The sequence below is a fragment of the Pipistrellus hanaki genome (genome assembly GCF_964339955.1).
Source record: "Pipistrellus hanaki genome assembly, chromosome: 11".
Classification (NCBI taxonomy): Eukaryota; Metazoa; Chordata; class Mammalia; order Chiroptera; family Vespertilionidae; genus Pipistrellus; species Pipistrellus hanaki.
In genome coordinates, this window is record NC_140513.1 from 46,421,621 (window position 1) to 46,436,074 (window position 14,454).

Genomic DNA, 14,454 nt, shown 5'->3' on the forward strand with positions numbered 1-14,454 from the left:
TAGAGAAACATTAAGATGTTCTGCCATGGAAACATAATAAAGAACAAATGTGGTTCCTTAACCTTATTTGACATACATTAAAATAACAGAATATGAGAAGGGAAGTTTGAGTTTTCTCTACATGGGGCCAAAAAGCTACGAGTTTGAAGCATTTATTTTTCTGTCTAAGAAATTAGCAAATACAGAGTCTGAAGAACAGGTTTTTCGATAGCTGCTAGCACTCTAACTGGATTTCTAAAGCCCTGAATTTATTGAATGTTAGAAAAATAACCCAACAACATGTCACCTTTCACATGGTGGATATAACATAGAAAAAATGCTAGTCCTATTACATTGGAGGAACCTGCAAGTAACAGACTATATTCGCTGCATGGTATTGGAATCCCTACAAAAATCCAGTTATTGCAGCTTTGGTCTAAAGTTTGGCTAACCTCTGAGGGAGCCCTCAGACTCAGAATTCAAAGCAAGGATTATGTATTACTCATTTTTGTACCCCCAGAGTCTTTAGAAGAGTACCAGGTACATAGTAAGAACTCAGTAAATGTCTGTTGCAGGACATAATGTGAATATAAAGCTGGAAAAGGAACAAAGACCTTTAAAGAAACAGGTATTCCTGTTTTTGAACATTTTTGGGTTTTTTGTTTTTTTTTTTTTAGAGGCAACCAATAAATTTAGAATTGGTCTCCCATTGTTCTCAAGGAGATTTGGAAGAAATGAGCAGCTTTGTTTCACCGAGTTCATTTGTTTATTCCCTAACGAAAATTATAATCCTTGGTCTGTGGCTTCACAATTGGTTGCTGTGGGAATGATTACAGATCAAAAACAAAAAGATTATATCCCTTTTTCAAGAGCAAATGAGTAGCAAGCGCAGATGAAGTCTTAAGGAAACAAAGATGTTCTTTGCATGCAAATATTTTTATGATAAAACCACTAGTATAGGGAGATGCATTCTTTGTGAAATTTGCTGGCAGATTTCTAGCTCTGAAGAAAGCTGATATCATTATCTCCCTCCAGAGTTGGCCTTGAGAGGGGAATACTCCAGATCACATTTCTTTCCAGATGGGGGGAGAGGAGAAAAAGTGAGTTCTGGATCCTTATGCTGCTTTATTTTGGGCAGGCATTCCTTCCTGTCTGAATGCCAATCACTGTCAGGGAGGCGGATCTTCCCACACTATCTTAACAATGGATTACCCAATGGAAGGCCACTGAAGAAAGCCCAACAGCGGATGCTCCACCCAGACAGAAGACCACTGCCCATGCAGCTGCTGCTCTTCTGTCCACACAGGACATCTGCTGCAGGGCGGTGATAGTATAACCCAACGCGCCATCTTTATCCATGACCTGCTAAGTGATTCCCATCTTGCGATTGCGTGGGAAAGAGGTACATAGATACAAAGAGCAAACAAATTTCCTGTTTCGTTTTTTAAAAATTGGATTCCTGTATTAGCTGCAGAAATACTGACCATGCTAGTCACAGGGATACTCCAATGAGATACATCCCCTACTCTAAGGAAGCGTTAATTCTAGGGGAAGCCGAAACCAGTTTGGCTCAGCGGCAGAGCGTCGGTCTGCGGACTGAAAGGTCCCAGGTTCCATTCTGGTCAAGGGCATGTACATTGGTTGCGCACACATGCACATCCCCGGTAGGGGTTGTGCAAGAGGCAGCTGGTTGATGTTTCTCTCTCATCAACGTTTCTAGCTCTCTATCTCTTTCCCTTCCTCTCTGTAAAAAAAATCAATAAAATATATTAAAAAAAATTCTAGGGGAAGACAGACAAGTAAAACTAGAAAAGACTGCAGTCCTGTGCACCATCATGGATTCAGCCGCAGCAAAGGGCAGGTCACAGCTGCCAGATACACAGTGATAGGCGCCCATCTTGCCCTAATGTTGGCTTTCTGTGCTCATGCTTCTCTCAGACTCTGACACTGAGCATGGTTAAAGAACTCCACAGTGCCAACAGCTCCCTCCACCAGGGGTTTCAAAACCATGCCAGCAACAGAAATAGAAATCTTCACTAAAATGGGGGTGGGGTGGGAGGTGGGGGGTGGTGGGGAGTGTGTGTGTGTGGAAGAAGCTTAGTGGTTTCCTTGACTTTTTATAATATACCCATTTAATAGTCAAATATAAAGTGTACCCACTAAATTGTACACTTTAAAATGTTGAATTTTATAATAAATCTTTTATATATCAAAAATAAGTTAAAGAAAAATATAAAAAATATATTATCCAAATTTATTTTTTTGCCTGAAACCATTCTGTTCTTTCAATAATCAAAAATTAACTCTTATCACAATCCTTGATAGCTATCTAAATTTCTAGAACTGTTTTCATATAGAAATAAAAACTTTGGTGTTTCCAGTTACCCTGTCTTTAAAATGTTTTAAAATGTTTTACTGATAATGTTGTAATTAACTAGTTATTGATAACATGAAAGGAACAAAGAAAGGCTGTATATTATAGGCATGCCATTTGGACAGAGTCACCAGGAAGCTAAAGCTTCACGCTCCCCAGGGAGTCACCGATCTATTCCCCACAGATCACTGGGGGAAGGGATGGACATCTAGAACAGACAAACTTGCCCAATAAAGTTGGGGTAATGTCTGGAAGGTATATGCCTAACAGTCACAACTGGGAACAGGTCATTGCTCAGAATGAGTGTGGCCGCTGCAAGAGTGCAAAATTTGGGATATTTAATCTACTAAACCAGTGGTCGGCAAACCAGGGCTCTGTTGATTAATGAGTTTGCCAACCACTGCCCTAACAAAGAAATTCACTCTCTTGGTTCCCCTTATGCTCTTGGGACTCTGATTGCTCAGAGTGTGCTCTCCGGTATTCACCTACATGGCCCCCAACCATGTGGACCCCACACATGATGGACAACTGGACTGCTGCCATCCTGATATGGGACTAGACCCAGGTCCAGCACAGAAGGGAACTCTGGACACTGGCTTTGCCTTTAATGAAACCCCAGCTACACTTCTTCTATGACAGGACTAAGGGAAATGGAACTCTGGAAACCCAGGAATGTAATTTCATGAAAACAAAATTTTCTCCTTATCTCATTCTTCCGCAAGGGCCTGCAGAAATCCTTATTCCAGTGTCGCCATGAGAACCCTCACTAGCAACAAAGACAGACCACCCACGTTTTTCTCCTATAACCTTACTACAATTTTACTTCAGAAAACCTTCCTCCTGATTCATTAGTTTCCATTTTCCTAGGGGGCCTACCTAGAGAACATCAGCTGCTGCATAATGTTAGATGTGCAACTAGCTGAGTCCACATCCCTAAAGCTCCTTGAAAATGTCTTCTCTTCTTTAAAACAACATGGATGCACCAGATTGGAAGACTTTAGGAAGCCTCAAATGTAACTCCCCAGTAAACTTTATAGTAACTTCTTAAACCTCCAAAACTTCAGGGAATTTTAAAATTATTTTGGAGATAATGGAAGAATCCTTGAGCCATGACAGAAAGGATCAATATGGAAGGAATAGAAAAGGAACGAAAAAGGAAATCAATGCCCAGGTGCACGGCAACATCCACCACCTCCAAAGCTTAGACTGAACATTTTTATTCTCCTCGTGTCTCCACTGATGATGAGGAGGTCAGTTAATTGCTGTGGGGAGAAAAGGAGTCCAGGTTCTCCTCCATTTGCTGATGCAGCACCCTAACTGCTCTTAATACAGAGGGAGGCAGCATTTCACTGTTCATTAACCATGCTAATTACGGTTTCTCAATCACTTCAGCCTGGTCTGCCCTCCCAAGTTATACAACACCAACAGAAGAGACCAAACCTAAGCCTGCAGGGTTGGGGTAGGGCCATCACCACAGTGAGAAAGCAAAGAGGGATACCTGGCATCAGAAAGAATCTCATCTTTGTGACATCTGCTTTTATAATAATAATGAGACAAACAGAATCCCAAGGTCAGAGAGAGGACTTATAAAGGTCACCCAGGGAAATCACCAGTACGATGCTAACCTTCTGCCTCTTCAATCCAGCTTAGGAAGTTATGTGCCACTGGACATACTGTTCACTTTAACAGAAATAAAAGCTGGAGGTAAAGCAAAAAACAGTAACAACAATAAACCCCGAAGCTAATGGAAATGAATATAAATAGGCGATGAGTTTGCACACCCCTACCAACTTGAAATATGGCAAACTTCTGCTTGTGAAGTAACAGCTCTATCTTTTTAAGTCATTTAGCCTCTTTTATATAACGTGAAGAGACTTAAAAGAGGATTTTGCATTTATGAAAGAATGTTTTAAAAATCTTAAGGGTAAATGTCACTTTATATCATTTTAACAGATTTCCGAAGCTTCATTTATTGGAGTGAAGGAGTTCTTCTTTCATCGTGAGTCTTACCTAAATGAAGTTGGAATTCAACTGGTGGTATGTGGAGAGGAGGGCATTTATTCTGTCCTCAACTTATTTTAATTGTCAGGACTAAACAAGTAGGTAGGCTCTAGTCTATAGTCTAAAGTGTCAAGACCTGAACAAGCCAATACCAGTTATTTTCTGAGAGTTAAGCCTGGGCCATTATACCTCCCAATCCTGCAAACATTTGTTTCTGCTTCCTCTCTCCATTTTTTTCCCCCGGTGAGTTGGTCAAGGTCAGATGACAAATGCAGTCACTACTGAGATCAGAACATGACTCTGACACCAAGTCCTGGGAGTTCATATCCTAGCTCTGCCCCTTACTAGCTGGATGAGTAGTTGGACAATTTACTTAACTTTCCTGTGGGTCAGTTCAGAAGCCTCTTCTGTCACATGGGGATGCTAATAGTACCTACTTGGAAGGACTGATTGAGGAAATACACGTAATGTGCTGTGAAGAATACCTGGCACAAAGTAAGAACTATGCAAATATTTGCTATTATTATCAGACCTGCAAAGGTTTTTCTAGACTGTGAAGTCCTACAGAAAAGCTAGGTATTATTAGCATTAATAGTAAAAGATTATGCAGTTTAGTACCAAAGAAGAAGGTATGAAGAAACATTCTGAAAACTGGCAGGAAGGAGGGGGGAAAGGAAGGAATAAGGAGGAGGGAGGAGAGAGGGAATAGAGAATGGGAGGAGTGGGAGGTGAAGAAAGGAAGAATGATCGAATTCAAGGATCACCATGAGATGGAGTTTGGATGACTGATAAATGCCCAGCATTAAAGAATCTTACTCAGCAAGTGAGAAATAATGCAGTTCTGATTATGCCACATGCATCAACTTCTTAAATACTCCAATTGCTGCATCTTTGATGACGAAATGTTTCCCAAGACGTTGCTAACTAAATCCACAAGTTCATGTAACATCTTAATGCTCACATACTTCTCTTTGACCTTCTCTGTACTCTGGGATGTGGTGGGGTGTGTCTTAACAATTACTTTTCAAGTAGAAGACAAGCTGTTTAGCCACAGTAAAAACAAACAAACAAAAGAAACCCAACCAACTACGACAAGTAATATTGCCATTACCAGTTAGTAAATTTGAAAAGTAGGACATAAATAAGTAAAGACATCCCTAGTATGTAGGACAGCAGCAGGCTCTCCTTCCTCCAACCCCTTGTTGCAGCATCGTTACGGTTCTGCCCATAAACTACTGTGACAAGTTACATAAACATAGAGGCATTCATTTGGTCCCTGGGGTCCTTGCAGCTTTAGAAGAAGCCAGAAATCATTTGCAAGCCCTGTGGGGATTTTTGAAATCATCTAGTGCAGATTCCTTAGCATGATGTCACAACCTTGAAAGGGTGTAGGCACCTTACCCACTTCACCTCTCAGTGAAATGACCCTGGTTTCGCAGTGAAGGTACAAACCAGACTGGGTCCCCTACATAAGCCATTTCCTTATCTCCATGTCTTCCTGTGTGCATCTCCCTTGCCCCCCACTCCCTTGTCTTGCATTTCTAGCAAATTTCAGTGTCTCTTCAACTCAGATGTTCTCCGAGAGGCCTCTTCTCAGTACGGCTCCTTCTTAAATGACCCCTCCCCACACCCATCATGTTCTGGTAATTATTGTTTTTTTCCCCCCCATTTTTCCTACAGACACCATGGACCCATCTAGAGCAGAGGTTATTCCCTGATCTGTTTCTCTTCTCCAGTAAATGCCAAGCAGATGAAGAAGGCATTTGAATGGTTCCTCTTATAAATAAGGAAAGAGATCAGGGGAGGTAAACTATTTGCCCAGGGTCATTAAAATCCATATTAAAGGTCAGGTTCTCCTCACCAGTGACAAGGATCCTTTTCTGGACATTAATATGGATTTAATTACCAGAAATTCCATTACATATAAAATATGGAGAGAACTTTGTAGACATCATAGCCACCCTTCATCTTCATCACCCCTCAACCTTCTCTTAATTGGCTTCATAGAGCTCCTCTTTGGGAGAAGAAGGATATGTTTTACGAGATGAAATAACTTGTGAGAAAAGTTCAGTGTTATTAAGTGACCAACCAGTAGGTCATGAGCATTCAAGTTCAGAGCATTGAGGGCCACTTGCATTTACCACATGCTTGCTTTGTACAGAAAGGCAAGGGGCTAGGTGCTGAACCTGTATTCATCTTCATAACAACCTCATGAGTAGGTGCTAATATTTTCAACAGTAATAAGAGAACCAGAGCTACTCAAGGGGAAGTAACTGGTTCGGGGTCAAGTAGCACAGCTACTAATTGGCCCAGTCAATATATAAGGCTTGTTTTCCCCGACTTCCGATCTCTCTCTGTCATCTGCTATTGCATCCCTCTCAATGTACATTTATTACTCTGATTCTCCAAAAATCCCAATTTCATTTTAAACTAAAACTCAAAAAGTGGTCACTTTCTAAATTCTGACGATGATCTCTTTGAAGTTGAAAGCTTACTTCGGAACTGGAGACATTTCCAGATTGTTTTCTGAGAGCCTGGTGCTCCACACGGGAACAGGTGGAAAGACAATTTGGACAATGTCCAGCAATGGTCAAGGGCCAATTAGTTATAATGAACTTGTATGAGAACTAGGACTGAGAAACAGAAAACCAAAGCTATACGAGATTCCTCCAGGGCCAGGTGACTCTAAGAAGAAAACATACACAAAAAAAAAATAAATAAAAAGCTCTCGTATGAAATATATGGGATTTAACGCCAGAAAGGAGAATGTTTGAGGCTGAAAAGTAGATACAAGAACAAACTTTAAAAAGTCTAAATGAAAATCAGCTTTGGACATTGAGAAGTTGGTTGCCGTTTGATCTCTAATCACTGCGCACGTTCAGAAAGAATAAAAGACTATAAACACAGATATGCACACCCTGGTCTTGGATGCAGAGTTTCTTCTAGGGTGAGCTGCTGTGTCTTTGTGTCCGACTAGATTTGTTGACAAGATACCGAAAGTCAGGCAGCTCGGAAGGGGCTCTCTGCCCCTTTATGTCTTACTTGATGAGGCTGGTCTTTAGCTATGAAGAAAGCACCTTCTCCAATTGCCAAGTGGCAGCTCCATCTCTGCTATAAAAACTGCACGGGGAGATTAGTCAGTAGGTGCCTTTGAGTTAAATTGAAGGCATCTGCATTAAAACATATTGACTTCTTTACTGCTGGAAGATAATAACAGTCTGTTTTCTCAGAGAAAAGGGCCTGAAAATAAGGCTTCCCTGCTGATAAGTCAGGTGGCGTGTGGACCAAGGAAAGCGGCTCTTTTTACAGAAAGACACTCTTTGTTCTGTTTGCTTCTGGTGTTGGTACTAGGAATTCTGATTACAACAAAGAGCCTCTGTGAACTGTAAATTTAGTTAGAAATCGATCCAGACACACACTTGGCTTAGTCATCGGTGCTGAGATCGCTGCCAGGTGGCCACTGGCAAACAGGGATGGCAGAACACCTGATCAGGGGGATGCTATATTTGAACACAGAAAACGATTAGAATAAGAGAAAGGGCAACATAGTAAGTGCTAATTGCGTTGTTTTAAACTAGCAAAGTTTTTCCTTCTATTTTTGTTATTATTACTTTTTTTTTTTTTTTTTTTTAGTAATTTCAGCAAATCCCTAAGGGTTTGACTGGTGACAGGGATGAGAAGATACCAGGGTTTCACCGATTCAAAGACATATATATATATATTTTTCGCAGTTTAACAGCTCTATAAAATTGATGGCATCTATTTGATGAAATAAATCATAGCTATTAAGACAACTGAGAATTTGAATCATGGACTCTGCTAAGAATTTTCTATGTATTTACTTTAAATTACCTAGGAGGTAAGCACTATGACTGCTTCCTTTGTAGGGGTGAAGAAACAAAAATATAGAGAGGTTCAGTGACTTGCTTAAGGTCACACAGCTTGAGGCAGGGGCCAAATCTAGGCAGTGTAAGTCTAGTCCATGTGCCCAGCCACTGAGCCTTTCAGAGCTAAATGAGCAGATGTCCCCGAGTGGCAGGTGGGTATGGACCCAATCTGAAGCTATGTACCTCGGGAAATGGGTAATGACTTCCCTACCCACCCCCCCACCCCCCAATCCTACAGTATCAAGAGACTCCACTTTGGAATAGTAAATTTAGCCATTCAGTATGTCCCTCCGCCCCTCAAGGGAGCTCAGATATACAAAAGTTGTTACTGCTTTTATCTCATGAACTCATTCATTTTTCTCATTCCATTATATAAAACACCATAACTTGTTCAAAGTTAAATTATTGTTTTCTATCTTTTGTGGCTCGTGTGTCAAAAATATTTAAAAACGAAGGCTTTCCCTCATCTATTGTATTCTTCAATTTTGCATAAGAGATGAAAACAGATCTCTGCCATCATCCACTTGCTTACTTTAGGAAGATGGAGGAGCCACTTCCAATAAAAATTTAGTAATTCAAATGTGGCAAACACACAAAACAAATCAGGGGTAGGAGTGTGTAGGTGTGTAGGGGTGTGTGTGTGTGTGTGTGTGTGTGTGTGTGCTTGGTTTCTTGTTTGTGTCTGTGTAGTGCCCTAATGAATAGTCACCCTCATGAGTTAACACATAAATTATAAATGAATTGAAAGCAGGTATGACAAGTGGTTTTACATTATGAAAGCTGGCAGGTTTACAAAGCATGTAGCAATGAAAGCTATCTGCGTACAAATGTACTTTGGCGCACATGGTCAAATACACCAAGAGTCTTTTCCTAGGGAAAATAGAAGTGTTTTCATTGTGGTCATTGCTTTGATGACAGACAACTTTTTGCCTTCTATTGAAAACTACAATGTTTACCATTGGGAATGAAGAAATGTCTATGGAGAAAAGGAATGCATTCCTAGCATGTCATAGGAAAACCACTGCATGTTCCAAGGGATAGTCATGCAAATTGATAAGCATGACATTTTCACAGAAACTTTTGATATAAATATTATTCTAGTTTTTTTTTTTTAGAATAGTCTAGACTCAGGTTTCTAGACTCTATAATCAGGGCATGGTACAATACAAACAGTAAAAGATGTAGTTCTCTAGAGCAGGTCCCCCGGAACATTCTTCTTCTAATGACAAGAGGGAGTACGTTGGTGGCTTGGTTCAACCACATAGTAGGTTCGTCACCCTGGGCAAGCCATTCTTTTCTGAGCCTCTTGTTTCTGACCTCTAGGATGAGATGACTTAACTCTGAGGTCTATCCCAATTATTAACATTTAAAAATACAATCTAAGCAATAATTGTAAATGTCTCTCTATATGTCTTGGCACTGTCTCAATATATTTTATGATTCATGAATAATATATCTTTACCTCTCTCACTAGAGCATTGTGAATACCCTAACTTCATAGACAAAGGTGCTGCACACATAATGCTATTAAAAGAGAAGGACAGGACTCTGATATCTGAAAAGTGTCAGATAAGAAGCTCTTTACCACCTGACGTGAAAGCATTGCCATAAGCACAGTAAAAAAACTCTCAGCACATTGGGGTGCTAACTAGTGCAGGGCATGTGAGCGCTGAGATCAAAGATCACCCAACTCTGGGGATGGCAGCAAAGATGTTGGGACTAGATTTTGAGATGGGAACAGAATACGTCCTGCCTTCTGTGAACCCATTTCATGCTCCTCTCCAATCCCCACAGAAAAGACTGCTCTTCAGAGAAGTTATGCTATGTGTGCTTAAGATACTACTGCTAAAAGAGTTCATAAAAGAGTTAAAGCCAGGTGTTTGATAACTATTCATGACTGTGCAATGTCATGGCAGGGTGGACTGTGTCCAAAGGGTAATCTCTAAGTCAGCCATTGGAAGAAATCTGGAAGAAAATTTGCCCTTGGAACTGTTTGAAAAGGGAGTTATTTTCTCCACCGACACCACAAAATGTACAAAATCTAATAACATACCTGAAATAGATGATCTAAGGGATTATTTCCATGGGAAACTGTATCATGAAAACCAAACTGGAAGCTAGTTTCATATATTCTCTACCCGTACGTTTTCTTGCTAGTGACCAACAGGCAACCATTGTGTCAGGGTCTTGACCAATGGGGGTGGAGTGAATTCATATAGTCAACAGTGTATTAACCCTACGTCTAGAAAATAAAGAACTCTTCTACATAACTGAGGAAGAAGGTTGCTTCTATCTTATTCACTCACATTACGAAGGATAGGTGTGCCAATGTGCAGAAGTCAGCGTATCTCTACTTAGCTATAATTTATTGAGTCCTTTAACATATGTATATACATACATATAGATGTATAAATCATACACACATAAATCATATGTGACCTGGAATTTATACACATATGCACACATATTCCATATCCCCTAATTCTCCTAGCAACACACGTTATGCATGAGAAACATTCATCTGAATATATAACTATGTGAGGCTACACCATATACTGTGTTCAATTCAGAATAAAATCTGTCTGGGTATAAACTCAATGGGCGTGTTGTTGGGAAGGGTGTCCAAATGTGTGTCTCCACCACAAATGAGTGAGTTGGAGTTCAGAGTTTGTTCTCAGGCATTTGGAATTGGACTGGCAACAAAATTGTTGTCTCTTTTATGGATGGGGGGCTTCTATGTGAATAAAAGTATTATCTGAATCATATATGTGAATGAGAGAAGCAAGAAAGTGGCCTGTACAGGAGGAAAAATGAAGCTAGCCCAGAGAAACACACAGGTGAGAGTTCCAGAGAGGATGACCAGAAATCTCAACAGTCTTCTAGGTCCTGATAACAGTTCTTAAAAACACCCTTGTACTGTTGGCCTTATTAAAAATAAATTTATGATAAGTAATTTATAATTAAAATGAACTTCCCTTTTTCTCCCTGATGCAAATTATGAGCTGCAGTTACTTACAACCAATCTAATATAAATAGGATTTATGTATATAATGTTAATAATGACAATGCTAACTGTGATGCCTACCAAATGAATCTCACATACTGGCAAATCAGTTGTCTCAGTAAATGGTGAAATCAAGATTGGAGGGTCATATTCTGTAATACATTATCCTAAATCAATGATGGTCCTCAAACTGAAGTCTTCAGATCACCTACACCAAAGTCACCTGAAGTACTCTTTCAAAATGGATATTCCCAGTGAGAAATTAGTTCTAAACTAAATCTAATAAGGAGCTACTAACCAAACTATATAAAGAACTCATACAACTCAATAGCAAATAACCAAACAATCTGATTTTAAAATGTGCAAAGAAACTGAATAGATCAAAGACACACAAATGGCCCACAGGCTCATGAAAAAATGCTCAACATCACTAATCATCAGGAAAATGCAAATCAAAAGCATGAGATAGCACACCAGTTAGACAAAAAGATAAGAAATAAGTATCGGCAAGGATGTGGAGAACAGGAAACCCTTGAGTACTGTTGGTGGGAATATAAACTGGTGCTGTCCTTACGGAAAATAGTATAGATGTTTCTCTAAAAATTAAGATGGAGCTACCATATGATCTAGTAATCCACTTCTGTGAATATAACCAAAGAAAACAACATCACTATCTTAAAAAGATATTGTACCTCCACACCTATTACAGCATTATTTATAATAGCTTAGCCATGGAAACAACCTAATGTATACTGCTGGATGAATGGATCAAAACAATATGGTATATATACAATGAAATTATTCAGTCATAAGCAGTAGGAAATTCTGCCATTTACACACATATGAATGGACCTTGTGGACATTATGCTAAATATAATAATCCAGACAAAGTAAGACAAATATTGTATGATCTCACATATATGTGCAATGTAGAAAAAACACAAAAAACTGAACCCATAGAAATAGAAAACCGAATGGTGGTTGCTAGAAGTAGGGGGTTAGAGGTGTGAGAAATGGGTAAAGGTGATCAAAACATATAAAATTCCATTTACAAGATAAGTAAGTCCCAGAATGTAATGGACACTGATGAAAAGTGTATATTGTATATGTGAAAAATGCTGAGAGAGATTTTAACAGTTCTCATCATAAGAAAAAAAATCATAATGATGTAAGTTGATATATATTAACTAAATTTACTGTACTAATCATTTTGCAATATATACATATGGCCAATCATTATGTTGTATACCCTAAACTAATACAATTTTATATGTCAATTATTGTTTTTTTTATGTTTTAACAAAATTGGGGAAAATAAATAAAATGGATGTTCCTGGTTACCACAGCTGACCTACTGAATGAGCATTTCTAGCACTGGGAACAGAACTCAGTTTTTAATTATGTTTCCAGATGTCCTGGGCTTTAGCAAAGACTTTATTGGGCAAAACCTATACATACTATTCTGACTAAGTCTGAAAATTCACCACCTAAAGCAGTGACTTTGACAGGGACACCGACTTTAAGGAGGACTTTATTCCCTGCATTCTAGATGCCATCCTCAAATTATGGCTGCTTACATTCCAGTAGGTTTTTGCAGTCTCATATCACAAAAGGAAAACCCAAAGTATTTATAAAGACCTTCAAGATGCAGTTATACGCATTTCTCAGGTCCCTTCTTCCAGCTGCCGTTGATTCCAAAGTCTGAGCCAAGTTTTCTTGACAGTAAAGGAATTCGCTCACCTGATCTAATAATGCTGTTCTACAATTTCAACCCACTTCCTCCTATTCTGACCTCAGATCAGTGCTAACAGCTTTCGTAGCTTTAATCTGTTTTAGACTTAGGATAACAGATCTAGCTTCCTGCATCTGGAGAGGTCAGAGGAAGCCATTAACCTATAGTGATTCTGACAAAATAATGAGATGTTTGAAAGTAATGTGACTTGTCTTTCCTTCAGTTTCCTTCATTGAAAATAAGTAAAGAAATGTATTCATACTTATTTGGATAATAATATGTAACTTTTTGCAAAGGATTGCTCTGTGACCTAAAACATCATGCAGAGGCCTATTATCACAAATGAACACAACACTTAAATGTCTCCTTCATGGCTGTTAAAGTACAGTAGACTCAATTCATGCCCAGGGAGCTTTAATCACAGATCATGGTCATGACAAAGGGTAGAGTCAGTGTAGGCTATCACAGCAATGGCCACTGGGGGAGTTTTTAACGGGAGCATTGCCAGCATGCGGTTCTCATAACTACTTTCGAGAAGCACTTCTGATCTAATGGCTAAATGAGTATCATTACAGGATATTTATATGTAGCATTTCTGGAGAATTTCAGATGTAAAGGCCAGCCATTGTAGACAATGCACACAACTGGAATTGCTAGAGTGATGCAAATATTGTCAACAGTTGTAAGTGATATTGATAGTGAATTACTGGCTTATTAACAGGTTAAGCTATTAAATTTTAATGACTCATTATGATACTTATAATCACAAATAAAGTATACCATGAAGAATATATCAAATAGCAATGAGAAGAATCCTGATAACGATAAAGAGCAGGTTGCAGAGGAGAAAACTGGTTGGTAGAAACTGGCCATCACTAAGTTTGTAAGCTGCCCCAGGTGGCATCCCTCATAGGTATTCTTCCCCCCGCAAAAAAACTCAATTTGCAGCATTAATCCTCAAAATCTACAGAAACTGCTTTAAAGAATACTGCTCTAAGTTTAAAAGAGCCATTATGGCTGAGAGAAAGAACAAGGGAAACATAAAGAGACCATTTGATAAAATAAGACATTTCATAATCCAAGGTGAGTTTCATAAAATTGAGAATGTCCTCCTGAATACTTGGAACAGAATAAAAATACACAATTTAAACAATGAGCACAAACAAACAAAAACTTCCCCCCAAACATTAAAAAACTCAAACAAAACGAACAAAAAATTGGACAAAATCCCTTTTGTGTTCTATCAAATATTTGACAAAGATGTTGGAGTATTGTAATTAAATAAAAGGCTATCCAACTCTCGAGTGTGGAAGTGCAAGGGGCTACAGTTATGTTTTGCTTAGCCAGTACAGTAATTTAAAACAATCAAAGGTGGAAGAGGTGAAGACTTTAAAAAGTTCATGCAAATATTCAGATTGCCACAGGCCTCACTACTCCTCATTCTCTTACACGGAGCTTCTCCCTATGCTAATAACCC

The 14,454-nt window shown here is 39.1% G+C and overlaps 1 protein-coding gene across 21 annotated transcripts in view; it reads right to left on the minus strand.

Moving 5' to 3' along the window:
- PTPRD (protein tyrosine phosphatase receptor type D) overlaps positions 1-14,454 on the minus strand; it is a 1,977,099-nt gene that overhangs the window by 87,723 nt on the left and 1,874,922 nt on the right. The window lies entirely within an intron of this gene.